General features: G+C 39.7%; 1 protein-coding gene across 2 annotated transcripts in view; it reads right to left on the reverse strand.

The window, feature by feature from the left end:
• ZFAND3 (zinc finger, AN1-type domain 3) overlaps positions 1–15,606 on the reverse strand; it is a 345,499-nt gene that overhangs the window by 15,690 nt on the left and 314,203 nt on the right. The gene's annotated exons all lie outside the window — the stretch shown is intronic.

Raw genomic sequence — 15,606 nt, forward strand, 5'->3', positions numbered from 1 at the left:
ATGAATTCTGTCATCTGTCTTCCAGTCACCCACCCAAGCACTGTACATCTTGGCATGTGCACCATTTGATGAAGCCTGTGATCATGTACAAGGAGGTACTCGAAGCAGAGGGGCACATCCTGTCATTCCTCCTTCCAACTGTCCCAGGTACTGTTAGGGGTACAGGTGGTTCCACCTCTGAATGCCACAGGTGAAAACAGAGGAAGAGGCCAACCTTCAAGTCTCAGGAGAGAGTAAGCAGTGGCACCCTCACAGGCCCAGGGCCTGGCAGCTGTGGCCAAACACTACCCTGGGGGTAAACACCAGTGGACTTCCCACACCCCACCGTCACACCTCCTTTTTTGCTCCCCTCCATCTCCTCAGATTTCTAGTTCTTCTCTACTTTCTTCCCTTCTTTCCCTCCAACATCTTGATTTCCCTGTACTTTTTTGTTTCTCAAGGTGCCTCAGTAGCTATAGGTTGCCTTAACTCCTGATCAGACAGTGGAGGAAGTCTTGTGAACTGCAGGCTCAAGGAGGCCAAGTTTGGTGACACTGGTGAGTATCCACACCAAACAGCTGTGTGTGTGCACCTCTCATCTGTCTGTCCCATAGGAGATGTATTCATTTCCTACTGAGCTCTGTCTAACCCTGAATAGGGATGGGAATGATGTCTGCACAAACAAGGAGATGTGAACAATTTTCTAGAGAAGCCAGCTGTTCCAATTACAGGTTGAGCATCCCTAATCTGAAAATCCAAAATCCGAAATGCTCCAAAATCCAAAACTTTTTGAGCACCAACATGATGCTTAAAGGGCACGCTCAAAGGAAATGCTCATTGGAGCATTTCAGATTTTCGACTTTCAATTAGGGATGCTGAACCAGTGAATATAATGCAAATGCATCAAAATCCAAAAAATGTGAAATCCAAAACACTTCTGTTCCCAAGCATTTCAGATAAGGGATACTCAACCTGTATTCTAGGCACTTCTCCAATGAACTGCAGGACTGAAGCATCTAATCTTTTCCAGTTTTTTGCCTCTGAGCTTTGCTCCAGTGTCTCATGGTCAGTCTCATCTACCCAGATATGAAGTGTGTTAGCTCCTTTTCCCTCTAATTCGGAGAGTGCCACCTCTCAGCACGTATTCCCAGCCTATCCAGGGCTTGTTCCTTTTGAGTCTCTGGGAATGGACCACCTGTCATGCTCCTCCTGGGTCCTGTCCCAGTGACCCAGCTCCCTAGCAGCAGGGCTTTGCATCGCAGAGACTGAACAGTTCCAGTGCCCCTAACACCAGGCACCGTGTGATAGCTAACAACCGACGTATGATCTGGGAATGGGGTCTGGTTAGTGGGCAGATGCACTGACCTCTAAGGCAGCCTTTCCCATGTCTGTCTTCCAAAAGATGGCAGTGCCCTCCAAATGCAAGTTCTCTTTTTGTGACACTGGCTATGGAGTTTATGTTGCCACAGAATCTTATTTAGGCTCATTGCTGGTGACAAGATAGCAAAACCTGAAGTGGCCAGGCTTTTCTTGGAGTCTGTCTCTCCAGGGCCCAGTGGTTGAGGACTAAGGGCTGTGATATGATCTTAGCAGTACCTTGGTCTGCTTGGGTAAAAGCACTTTCCAGAAGCAGAAACAAACTTCACCGATATTGATCTTCTCAGAGGAAAGGTGCTATAGAAATCTCATCTAATAAATAAAGGATTCAGGCTCCACTGCTGGGCTGTCAGTCCAGCAAGAGAAAGAAGCTATCAGGCTCAAGGAGTCAAAAGTATTTATTGGTCACCTGTGCACTGTTTACAGAGCTCTATTCTAGAGGCTAGGTGGAGAAGAAAAAAAAGAAAGAAAAAGTCACTAGTTCCTGCCTTTAAGGACAGCTGGAGATGCACGAAAGGAAAAAACAGCTAAAGATCAAAAGGAGCAAAGCAAGAAATCAACTGCAAATAAAATCAATACAATTCAACTATGTGTAATAAATCGGGGGCACCAAGGTGAGGTCAACTGCATAAGGTATCCTGGAGGAGGTAAGTTTTCAAGGAAAATGAGGACCTAAATTAACACTCAGGAGAAAATGGAATGTACACGTTAACGAGAATTAAGCACCACTGTGTCTCATACTACCCAGGAGTGTGGGAGACAAAAAGGTGACAGCACTGTGGTCCCTGTCCTCCAGAAGCATCTTATATAGATGTGACAAGTGGCATATGGAACACAACTAAAAACAGTGCACTGGAATGATTCATTAACACCATCTCAAGTGGTTCTCACACAGTAGGACACCTACATTTTTGCCATTCAATGTTCAATAAAAAGCATCTCAGAAATGGGGAAGTGGTTAAGGAATGGGCTAAATTCTATATGGCTGAAAATATGGATATCCCATGCTGTAGTAATCTTACTGTTTAGGGCACTCCCTTGGCCAGATGGGGACATGAAAAAGCAAGCAGTGGGATCATGGGAGCTCGAAAGACCTGGGCTCAAATCTCAGATGCTCCCTTATTTCTCAGTTACTTAACTTCAAAGCCTGAGTTTTCACCTCTGTAAAAATGGAGGTACCGTTTGTCCAACAATGCTTTAATAAGGGTCAAATGACATTCCACAAGTGTAGGCACCCAGTACACAGCAGTTGCTCAATAAAGCTATTCTTTTTTCTTTACCCAGAGGATCATAACTGCAATGGTGCAGGGTTCTCACAATCTATTCAAATGTTTACTAAGCATCACTGCAAACTAGGTACTATAGTAGGAGCTGAGAACAACAGGAGAATACAATACGGTCCCTGCCCTGCAGTAGTCATGGTCTGGGAGGAAGAACAGACATGTAGATAGACAATTTCAATATGCTCTGAGAAATATATCAACAGAGGCCAACCATGGACTCCGCAGAAGAAAAGACTTTAGAGGAGTCTCAGAGGGAGATCACCAGATGAAGGGTTTTGTTAAAAAAAGACACCAAGACTTTGTGAGGGCCTCTGGTAAGGAGAACTGTGGAGACAAACACTGAGCCCAATCTGGCATTCCTACATCCAACCCTGCCTTTGATGTTCCAATATCAGTTCTTTAGTCCCTGTGAATGGACTTTCCGGGGTGCTGGAAAGCCTAAGCCACTGTGCTCAAATATGTGAAGAGCAAGCTTGCAAAAGAGGAGGAGGACTGGGGTAGAGTGAGGAGGAGGACTGGGATAGAGTGAGGAGGAACAAGTTGTGTTATATAAGGAGGCCAGTCTTAGTTCAGTGGAGTAAGCACCTAGTCAGTCCAAGTTGACTGGCAACAGGAGATGACATACTCCCTCCATGCTGGAGATATACACAGTAACTGGATTACACATTAGGGCACTGCTGATGTGGTTTCTGCAGCATCAGTTCAAGGACCTGGATTGGCACCAGATGGATAACTTCTAGGGTTCCTTAAGCACTTGGATTCTATGTCAAAGAGTGGCAGATTTGTTAGGCAGGCACGAGGGACTAGTCTGGTTACACACTGTAGGTCTGTCATGTGGTTGTCTTTGTGATCTCCAAAATGCTGATCTTATTCATGCCTAAGTTAAAACATAGGTTTTATTTATGCAAATATGCCTTTCCCCAAAGTTGATTATTTAATTAAAGCCACAAGCGTATCAAATAATTTAATTAAATCAAGCAAGCAATGCTGCCCTGTTTGATAGTATATATGTCTTGTCTGATTTTTTTCTCCACCAATAAAAATTCAAGGCAAAGATGCAAAATATGCAAAAAGTATGCAAAAATAAACCTAAGGTTCTGTATCTAGATCTTATTCTTTCAGCCAAATATTCCATTGGGAAACCCTGAGGTTGCACACGTACCCTGGGCCTCAATTATTTACATAGGGACTGGCCCAACATTCTCCCACTCACCTGTGGTTGGGCCTGCCCTCAAACACTATCCCAAAAGGGCTTTCCCCTAATGAGAAGCAGCAAGCTCAACAGAACACCATGTATCTTTGACTTTTAATTTTTTTCTTGTATGTTATTAGTTAATACTGGGTACACATCACAGGCCACACACTCCAATAGGGGGCTATGGCAAGCTACATAACATCACATGGTCCTGGCTCGTGAGGATTTTAGAGTCTGTGAGGGGAGAGGAGACCAGAGGGAATAAGACATGTGTTAAACACTGAGAAGGTGTAAATCTCTAAGTGAAAGAGTATGGAGTTGGCTAGAACTGATATAAAACCTCACTGATATGAGTCCTATTCATTGAAATTTCCAGTAATTCTCTTTGGTCTTAAATTACCGTTGCTTCCTAAGAAAAAATGGGTTTATTAAGTGTATAGGCAGTTTAGGCAGTTATCAAACTTTGGGGTACATCAAAATTACCTAAAGAACTGCATTTTTACTCTCTAAAGAAGGAGCATCCCTTCCACTCAAGGACTCTGAACTGCTGGGCTGAGGCCCACACTTTTCAGAAGCACTGCTTAAAAGGGAATCTCAGTAAGAATCTATTAGGGAGGTAGAGAGTGCCTCGTAGCAGACATTTGCATACAATGTGCTAAACACAAATAAGTTTTACCTATACATTAAAGGCCTTGGAAAGGACATCACTTTGGTAAAACTTTGTGAGCAATTTGTCATTAATTTGGATGAAAAAAAATTCTTTTAATCCCATTGTTTTGATTAAATACTACTTCATCTATCTACTTATTTATACATATTTTTTTTTACTATTATTGGTCTTACGTGGTGGTTTTGCTGCGAAGGTTCTACACAAGGGTCCCAGGCCTCAGAATAAGGTTTTGGAGGGTAAGCTAACTAAGAAGAGGTTAAGGGAGTTGTATGTATCAATTTGGAGGAGAGGCCAAGAAATGTGGGCACTTCAGAAGAGACATGCTGGGTTCTGTAATGATGATGGGGCAGGAAGATGTGATGGGGAGGTGCAGTTAGTAGGGCTGAAACCTATACTGAATGAAGAAAGAAGCAGAAACTGCCCTGAGCAGTCACAATGGTCAGATCTCTTCAGCACACCAAAGTCTGCATGGAATACCATTATTTAGCACACAGGTGTGATCTGAGGTGAGTGACCACATATTTTGTCTTGGTCTCTTCATTTATTAAAAAAGATGTGGTTGGACTAAATGATTGCTAAGGCTCCTTCTAATCCTGGTGGTATGTGATTCTATTATCTATCTACCCATAGATTTTTGCAATTTTGCATTTAATTCAAGCAAAGCATTTCCAATCATCTCTCAGTGAGGTTTGCTTTCATCACCTCAAGTGAGAATAACCCAGGTCTGCATCTTGGGTGTCTGTTATGATACTGGTTTGAAAAGAAGAGGGTCACTTTAGGGTCAAAGGCTTTCCCCACTGTAGCTAGACAGATACATGACAAATGACTGTGAACGATGGGAATATGCTTCAACTGTAAACAGAAATGAATCTAGGGGATGGCCACACGCTTGAAAACACTCTCGTTGCCTTTTATAAGCCACATGGTAGCTTACTATGGGCTAAATCATCTGTTTTTGGAGAATGCATTTGAACATTTCCCAAGTTTTCCTAGAATATATCCACCAGCCACAACTATTAAAATTTGCCAGAGTAGAATAGGGACAGCTATGAAAAACCTATAGCTAAATCATACTTAATGGGACTGAGATCAAGGAAAGGGCAAGGATGCCTCAACACTTCTATTTCAACACTATGCCGGAGGTACAAATAAGGCAAGGTAAAGAGATAACAGGAACATAAATTGGAAAGAAGTAAAACTGCCTGTATTTGCAGATGACATGATCACGGATATAGAAAATCCTAAGGAATCTAAAGTAAGTGAATTTAGCTAGGCTACAGGATAATAGATCATATATAAAAATTGAGTGTATTTCTATGTGGTAGCAAAAAACAGTCTGAAAATAAAATTTAAAATTCTGTTCATAATATCACCAAAAAGGTAAAACACTTAGGAATAAATTTAACAAAAGAAATACACTGAAAAACACAAAACACAGGTGAGAAATTAAAGACCTACATAAATGGAGAGACATAATACTTATGACTTAGAATATTGGTAAGATGGTAATTCTGTAAAACTTTTTGTAAAAATGGGCAAAATATCTGAAGTATGAATAGACTCTTCACAAAAAAGATAAATGAGTGACCAAAAAGCATATGAAAAAGATGTTCGACATCACTGGCCATTAGGGAAATGCAAAACATACCACAATGAGATACTACCACATACCCACTAGACTACCTAAAGTTAAAAAGACTGACAGTATTAAATGTTGGCAAGGATAAGGAGAAACTAAAACCCTAATGCACTGCTGATGAGGACATAAAATGGCAGAATCCATTAGGAAAAGATTTTGGCAGTTTTTCAAAATGTTAAATGTACACTTACCATTTGACCTGGCAATTCTACCCCTATGCATCTACCTAAGAGAAGTTAAAACACATGTCTACACAAAGATTTGTGCAGCTCTATTCATAATAGCCTGAAGCTGGAAACAACCCAAATTTATGTCAACTGGTGAATGGATAAACAAATGTAGTAAATCTACACAACGAAACACTATTCAGCATTGAAGAATGAACTACTGACACACATCAACATGGACGAATCTCAAAAACAACATGCGATATAGACACAAGACTACATACTGTACGAAGCCATTGATATTAAAATTCTAGAAAAGGCAAAACTATAGCAATAAAATTTAGATCAGTGGTTGCGTAAGGCTGGTGTAGAAGACTGTATGGATTGACTGAAAAGAGGCACATAGGGAACTTTCTGGGACGATGAAAAGTATTCTAAAATTGAATTTGGTAATGACTACATAACTTATATGAATTTACTAAAACTCACTGAACTGTAAAATGGGTGACTTTTATGGCATGTAAATTATTTCTCAAAAAAACTAAAAAAAAAAACAAAAACAGAAACAAAAAACCCCAAAACACCTTATTAGGCAAAGAATTAACTAAAACAATTTACTACTCAAACTAAAATTTTTAAAAGATTAGTAATTCATTTTCTTTCACAATAATCTATTTTTCTCCCCATAAAAAATTATTCTAAACAGGGTAACCTACCCAGACAGCTTTCATAAAATTATTATTGTACTGTTATTGCTGCTAAGATTCTACTATGGAAGTAACTGCAAGTCTGCTATTGAGATGGAAACTCTTTCACTTAATGGACAAGGGTCTCCTGGCTCACTGTCTGGGTGGGGATGTAACAGACATGCCCTGCACATTTTGTCTTTTAAGAGCGCAGTCTTGGATATTCCTCTGCTTGGGGAGGGGGAACTCTTCATGTTTCTGATCTCTCTATAGCTCTGTCAAAGGACATATGGGAGGTTGGATCTCTGAGACAGTGCTGTACTAATGGACTTAAATACATAGTTTGTGTTCAGTAAAAGATTTGATTTTTTTTGCTCTAACACCTCAATTTGCGATTTATAGAGGGGCAGCAGAGGGACAAACCTATTTGGTTTTAGACTAGAAAGCATATGCATTAAAGATTAAATGGGGAATACAGATAACAGACGTTCAGAGAGTGAAAAGAAGCAAAGTAGTAAAGAAAGAAATTTTTCTCAGAATTTGTCTCAAGATTTCCAATTACCCTTAGCTCTCACACATACAATAACTTCCATCAAAGTGTGTTTTTTTTGTTGTTGTTTTTGCCTTTAGGAGGGTGCATAGAATACCTCCTTGTCTTGAGCCACAGATAACAAACACCCTAACTGCTGCTATCTTAGGAGTACTGGAGAAGTTTTAGCCTTTCATCGCCAGACTCCTACAGCATAAAAACGGGAACTCCTAAAGGTCTGGGTCTTTTGGTCAACATGCGTCTGTCTCCGTATTAACACATGGCAGAGCATGGACTCCTCACTAAATGGAAGTAATGATAACACCTAAACAGCCAAATCTGTTCTGGTGGTGATTAAGGATTTCAGGTGTTTTTCTGCACAGCAGCATTTTCTGGTGGATCCAGGGTAACTCGGTACACAGAGTAAGGCTTTTTATAAGAACATATTGCCTCACTTTCTTTTAAAGACACAGGACGGAATGCCAAATGTTCCTGACAGTTTCACACTTGAATGAGAATTAAAACAAAGGCACAGACACATGTGCTGATTTTTGATTCGGTAAAATGAGTCGGCTTGGTAATTTCATGTCCCCACATCCTTCATAATCACTGTAACTTCTTGTTGTACTCTGGACTTTAGGCTATCACTACTGGTTCACTGTGCAGCCCCCCCTGTAATGGCAGCAACAGCAGTGACATATGCACATTCCTTTCCACTTAGTGAATCAGTTCACATTCTTCCTAGATCATTCTGCTAAAGAGATTCAGCACCTCCTTGGCTTTCCTGCATGCTTAATTTTTTAAAAAGTCAAATTCATTATGTTGTTAATATTCAACCATTGATGACTTCTCACTGTAAGCCAACATCCGAACTCCTCAGTCTGGAATCTGGAATCCTTTTCCTCCCTTTCTAGCAGTCTCTCCTCACTTGAGTCCAAGACTCCATCTAGCTGCACAGAGGTCATCTCCAAAACACCAGCTTTGTCCAAGCATTCTCTCTTTTCCTACCTCTAAGTCCCGCCCTTTCTTTACAGTCTCAATTGTAGAAGCCTGTCCAGTTCAAAGTCTTCTGGTTAGAATTAATCTCTTCCTTTCCATATCCCTGTAACATATGGTTTGTACCTTCATAAAACTCTTATGGTAGGCTGCCCTAGGTGCCAGTCATTTTATATGTGTGTCTGCCTTCCTCTCAGGTCTAGCAAACCCCTACTTCAGTGCATGTTAAAATCATCTTGGAGATCCTGGGAAAAGTGGTAGATTCCATGATTGGTGAAAGGTAAGTACAAGATATATCTGAAACACATCTTGTTAGGCCAAAGAGTAAGGAAATGCTCTCTACCCGCCGCCTGCCACCCCCCTCCCCCAAAAGATGACAAGCATGTCACACAGGAGCTAGCTTAAAGGAACTTCCAGTGGACAAAACTGGGACAATTTAAGCACCAAAACAACTAAGTACAATAATGAATCATAAACCACTGAAAAAAATAAGAGCCCGTGAGTCCATACCAATAGTAGATAAATAAATGGAGGAAGAGAGGAGGCTTCACTTACAGAAGACTTCTGAATGCCAAATGGTAAATGTGGAAGGAATGCTAGTCATCAAATCATCATTTTGCTATCATCATAGTAAAAATTGGTTCAGGCCAGAATCATCAGTGGATGCTGAATATAGGGGAAATTTTTGATGAAGAGTAGGGCATTTACATGGTCTTAAAGTGCTTTCCCACTTTTGCTTATTAGGTGCAAGAGGAAAATTTGCAACTATACTCATATAGTGGAGAAATCAGACACCACCTTGATTGCATGGGTGATTCAAAATTAATATCAACAATGAGGGACTGATGGACATCTGTGCCTCCCAAAGTAAAACCCTGAGAGGCACCATTATCACTTATGCAGTATTCTGGCTGGGAATATGTAACATGAATCTAATCATGAAGAAATATCAGACAAACCTCAAATGAGAAGTGTTCTATTTTTTTAAAAGGGTGGGGGGGGTGATAGAGGGCTTTATTCTTTAAAAAAGTCAATATCATAAAAAACAGAAAGACCATGAAAATGTTCCAGATTAAAAGAGTCTAAAGAGACATGACAACTAAATGCAACACCCAATCATGGACTGGATCCTGTACAAGGGAAAAATGCTTTTTTATAAAGGATATTATTGGATCAACAAACAAAACTGGAATATAGATGACAGATTCGAAAAAAGTATTTTATCAGTATCAATTTACTAAAGTAAACCACTGTGCTGTGGTTATATAAAATAATATCCTTATTTTTCGGCAAGATTCAGGGCTAAAAGGCAATGCAGTTTGCAACTTACTCTGAAATGGTCCAGGAAAAAAAAAATTACTTCCAAATAAAAAGTAGAAAATAATACCTGGGGACCTTTTCTGACTTAATTGTTTAGAGTGGGGCCCAGATATTCTACTTAAAAAAAAAAAAAAAAAAAACCTTTCAAGGATTGAGAACTGCCTAGAGCTGAGGTTCTCAAACTACGGTCCTCAAAACAGCAGTAAATATCAGCATCACCTAAGAATTTGTTCTACTGAATCAGAACCTTGGGTGGTGGGAACCAGCAACGTGTGCCTTAATACACCCTCTAGGCAATTCTGATGCCCAACCAAGTTTAAAACCACTGACCTAGACTACAAGCTCCTAGATTCTATATTTCTAGCTCCTATTTTCCCCATAAAACCTAACAAAATGCTTTTTGCATAGTCATATCTCAATAAATGCTTGATAAATTTGGTTTGACAGTGAATGATAAAGCAGAAATGACCACTGAGGCACTTGGAGATGATAAACTACTCCAGAGGCCCCAACTAAAGCATCACTCTGGGTTTCTAAAGTGAATAGAAAATTTATTTTGAAAACAACAACGGGCTGAGGACAGCCCCCTCTGCCCAGAAGCAGGCAAGAGAGCAGGCCAAAAACACCACTTTGGCATGGGTGGCCCACCACAGCCATGGCTGCCACAAATGTGGCTCAATGCCACAGCAGTAGCCACAGCCACTGTGTAGGTGGCCCACCAGACATTTGACTGCATTGACACAAGGAGAGTTGCCAGCAGAGACTGGAAAAAGAAGAGAATGTCTCTCCCCTAAAGCCCATTCCAGAGTAATATAAGAAGCAACTGCTCTACCAGATGACCTGACATCCACATAGAGATATCAGAAATACAAAAACCCAAGAAAATATGACACCACCAAAAGAATACAGTAATTCTCAAATACCAGGCCCTATAAAGCAGGAAACCTTTGAAATGACTGAAAAAGAGTTCTGAGGAGCAGCAATCTTAAGGAAACTGAGATACAAGAAGACTTAAACAACATAACGAAACAAGGAAAAAAAATCCAGGATATGAAAGAGGAAATTTACAAAGAGATTAATACCTTAAAAAAGAATGTAGCTGAAATCATGGAACTGAAAGATTCACTCAATGAAATAAAAAAACACAACTAATAGCTTAAGCAGCAGGCTAAAACAAGCAGAAGGAAAGATTTTCTGGTTTTTTTGTTTTTGTTTTTTTGGTGTCTGGCCATTAAAAGGATCTGAACCCTTAACCTTGGTGTTATAACACCACACTCTAATCAACTGAGCTTACTGGCCAGTCAGATTTTCTGATCTTGAAGATAGTCTTTTCAAAATAACCCAGGTGGATGGAAAAAAGAAAAAAATCTAAGAAAGCAAGCATACAACCATAAGTACACAAACATTTGAATTGTGGGTATTCTAGAAGGGGAGGAGAAAGGAAAAGGCATGGAAAACCTATTTAACAAAAACAGAAAACTTCCCAGGTATAGGAAGAGACACAGACATTCAGATCCAGGAGACTCAAAGGTCCCCAAATAGATTCAACCCAAAAAGATTCTCTCCAAGACACATTATAGTCAAACTGGCAAAGCTCAAACAAAGACAAACAGAGAATCTTGAAAGAAGCAAGAGAAAAGTTATCAAGCCACCTATAAGGGAGCCCCTATCAGACTAACAGCAGACTTTTCAACAGAAACTCTACAGGCCAGAATAAAATAGGATGATATATTTAAAATATTAAAAGAAAAAAACTGCCAGCCAAGAATATTATTTATAACCCGCAAGAACAGTATACCCAACCAAGAATACTATATTTCAGAAATGAAGGAAAAATAGTGTACTTTCCAGATAAACAAAAACTGTAGGAGTTTACCACCATGCGACCAGCCCTACAAGAAATCCTCATGGAAGTCCTGCATCTGGAATCCAAAAAACAATAATCACTACCACGAATACACCAGAAAGAACAATACCCACTGGTAGAACAAAAATACAAACAAGAAACTAAATCTTACCACCACGAAAACCACAATGACAACTAATAATGCCCCTGCTTTAACTCTAATATTTTTGGTCTTCTACCTTTTTTTTTTGGTCAGTCTAGACAGAGGTTTGCAAATTTTGTTGATCTTTTTAAAGAATCAATTTTTGGTTTTGTTGATTTTCTCTATTGTTTTTAAATTTCCTATTTCATATATTTCTGTTGTAATCTTTGTGTTTTTTTTTTTTTCCTTTTTGTCTTTTTTCATGACCGGCAACGGATTGCAACCCTCAGTGTCGCACCCGTACCGGCCCAGGACCGGCAACGGGATCGCAACCCTCCGTGTTGCTCCCTGCACCTCGCTCAGCCAGTGAGCGGGAACCGGTCTGTATGTGGGATCCGAACCCTCGGCGGGAGCGCCGCCGCGCTTCCCAAGCGGCGCACTGTAGCAGTGCGCCACCGGGCTGGCCCTGTTGTAATCTTTGTTATTTCCTACTTATATTTCTTTTGGTTAAGTTTCTTCTTTTTTTATTTTCTTAAGGCAGAAGTTTACATTACTGATTTGAGGTTTTTCTTATTTCTAATATAGGTGTTTACAAGTATAAATTTTCCTCTAATGGCTGCCCTAGAACCTATAAATGTTGATATGGTGTGCTTTGATTTTTATCTAAAAGTACACTCTGATTGATTTCCCTATGATTTTTCTTTTTACCCATTGTTTATTTAGGAGAGTGCTGTTTAATTTCCACACATTTGTTAATTTTCCTTCTGTTATTGTGGCCAAAGAACATATTTTCTATGATCTTAGTCTTTTTAAATGTATTAAGACTTTTTTTTGTGGTGAAAAGAAAAAAGAAAACAATAACGAAGTCAGATTACTCAGGACTTTAGCAAAAGCACTACTGTCCCCAAAGGGAGTATATCCGCTTACAGTTTATTAAGTAATCATCAAGTGAAAATAAGCAAAAACTTATGCAAGCTCTTAAACTGGTATTTAATTCTGTGTTCTGGGAAGCAATGTACAGTGATTAAAAAACCATGCTGTGTGTATCATGCAAGATCTGCTTAGAGAAGACAGCATTCATGTGGCTATGATATGGCCCAGATTTGGTAAGGATGGCTGGATTTCAGAAGAGCATCCTTTAGATGGCATGTCAGGAGATAAGACTCCTGCAATGAGAATAAGCTAATCAATTTGCCTACTGAGTAGAAAATGAAATAAATAAATCTATTTTTATGTAATTGTTTTCTATCTTGAGAAGTTAAACTGTTGAAGATACTCCAGGATGCAGAATATCATCCCAGCCTTGCCACATGCCTTTTCTAATTGGCACCCTGAAAGATTTCACAGGAAAAGGGTGTTACTTTGGTATTGTTGATTTAAAGATTATCTATCTAGTCATAGTGAGGCGGAGGAGAATTCCTCTTAAAAATTCACTTCCTTATTGAGAGCCCATGGAGTGTCTTGGCAATTAACAATTCCTATCACCTCTAGCTGTTCCCTATGTGAGAAGGCTCACAACTCGTCTTACAAATTGCTCTTTTGAAGATCAAAGGGAAGCTGAATGTGTCTGTGTGTGCTCTTGATGAAATTGTAATTTAATGGAATTTTTAGAGAGGGCTTTGCTGGCAGTGTTTGGAGGACAGCCCTGGGGCGGAGGATTCAGGGGAGCTTGGCCACTCTTCCCTTTGGAGCGTCTTCCCTGCCTTTAATTGGCACCTCATTAGAAATTAATGAAAATGACATCCTCTGTTCCTCCTGCTCTAGGCATCGAATGCTACAAAAAGGCCCATCACAATTCATAACACATTCAATTTATATAGCAATGGCTCTTAAGCATTATTTATGAGATGTGAATTTCTTGTCAGCAGTTAATAACCTGTACAGAATAGAAGGGGAATGGAAGAAAAGATAGCGAATATATATATATATGTATATATATATATATAAAAGATTTTCTGCAGTGAAGAAGTATTCTGTTTGAGTTCAAACTATCTTCCTGAGTCTTCACTTTCAGTAGTAAATTACCGTGTTTCTCCCCCACAAAACCTTTCAGGGCAGTTATATGTCTCTCCAACACTCCACGCATCCTCAAGGAAATAACTGTACAACTCGCCCTTTCCTAGAGATCCAAGCAGACAGGCAGGAGGAACACAAGAGCTATTTGTCAAAGACAGCCCCAGAGATGCATGCTTCCACTGCTGTCCATCTTTTAAAGTGTGGCAGTTGACTCAGTCATTTTTCTGGGCACATAAGTGTAATGATGTCAGTGGGCCAAATTGAACTACCAGCTCCCTCTAGGAAGGCTACTTCTGGAGAGAATGCAGAAAGCTCAGGACTTTCTTCCCCAATAGAAAAGTCAAATCTCTCTATAAATAGATGATCAGAATCAGGCACAAGCCAAGGCACTACATGTTACATCATTTAAAAAGAACGCACATCTGTGGCAAATGCAACAGCCACTTTAAAACTCAGCCTCTTGCCCAAGAGAGTAAAGAGCACAACAGAGTAATCTATACTGACCAGAGACAGTCAAATTGGTTTCACTTATGAGCACCTCAAGTCATATTTCTGGATTTTTTCAGCTGGGTGCTAATAAGACTTTATAGAATTAGGTGGTTTGCATCAAAGTTAAAGGCTAAACTAGGAGACTTGGTTACAACATCTCTGGATCTTAGCCCTACACTGTGAATTCTCACTGCTTACCTGACAAGGACAGGAAGCATTAGCCACTACCAGAAGCAAGACAGCACACTTGATGGACAAATTGCTTGATATGCTATGGCAAATCCTGTGAAATACCCAGGATTCGGTTACTTTCAAGAAGGAAACAAGAATATAAGGTACAGGAAAATCCCATGATTCTCATTTAGGAACGACCAAAGGCCTGTTATAAAAGCAACAGGCAAAACTGGCCAGATAGTCTGTACAATGCTGGTAACAAACTGAATTGATCAATCTCTCTAATAGTTCACATGAAGAGCAAAGCAAGAATTTGAAGACCGCAAGAGATTAGACAGACCCTTCAGTAAGGAGCCAAGTTGGTTAGCCATCAGATCCTAGAATTTCCTTGACTAACTGCCAGCAATAGCACTTATAGGATATCTATGGCTATCTCAAAGGTGAAAGGGGGCTTCCAAAGCTGACTTCTCAGGATAAAAGATAGAGGATTCTCAGAGGCTAGAGCCAGGCCTCAAAGTCTGCCTGATGACACCTCTGTTCCCCAGAACAATTTAATATTATTATGCTTTAAAATCAGGAAATAAAAACAGGTATAGGAAAACTGTTAAGTCAGCCTAAAATAATGCAGCCACACAATTTTGCTGCTTTGTGACATGATGTATGTGGTCAAGAAGAGAGAAAGAATTGGCTTAAGTTTTGTTCCACTGTGGGTAGGTAAAAAGTTTTAAAAAATACATTCCTGTGCAGCAATTCCAAGAGGTTGTATTAAGCTGGAGAATACAGAAAGAAAGTTTACTTGAAAGCTATTTTAAGGTATTAACTGGCTGGATGAATTAAGGTTAAAAACAAAAACACCTAATTTTTCTAATCAAACCTTAATTTGAAAGGGATATGAGGGAGAAATCTTCCATTTATCATAAATAGTTAAAAGCTCATTCAAAATTAATTTAATATCTGAATTATATGGTACATACCTTAGAATTCTGCTGCCTTGGTTAATTTCTAAAGTCACAAACAAGAAGGAACCAGAATAGTAAGTGGTGGGGAGAAGCTGAAAGCAGGGAACAGTGAAAACGTAACTCTAAGTCTGTGTCAAAG

The sequence above is a fragment of the Galeopterus variegatus genome, unplaced genomic scaffold (genome assembly GCF_000696425.1).
Source record: "Galeopterus variegatus unplaced genomic scaffold, G_variegatus-3.0.2 Scaffold1015, whole genome shotgun sequence".
Taxonomy (NCBI): domain Eukaryota; kingdom Metazoa; phylum Chordata; class Mammalia; order Dermoptera; family Cynocephalidae; genus Galeopterus; species Galeopterus variegatus.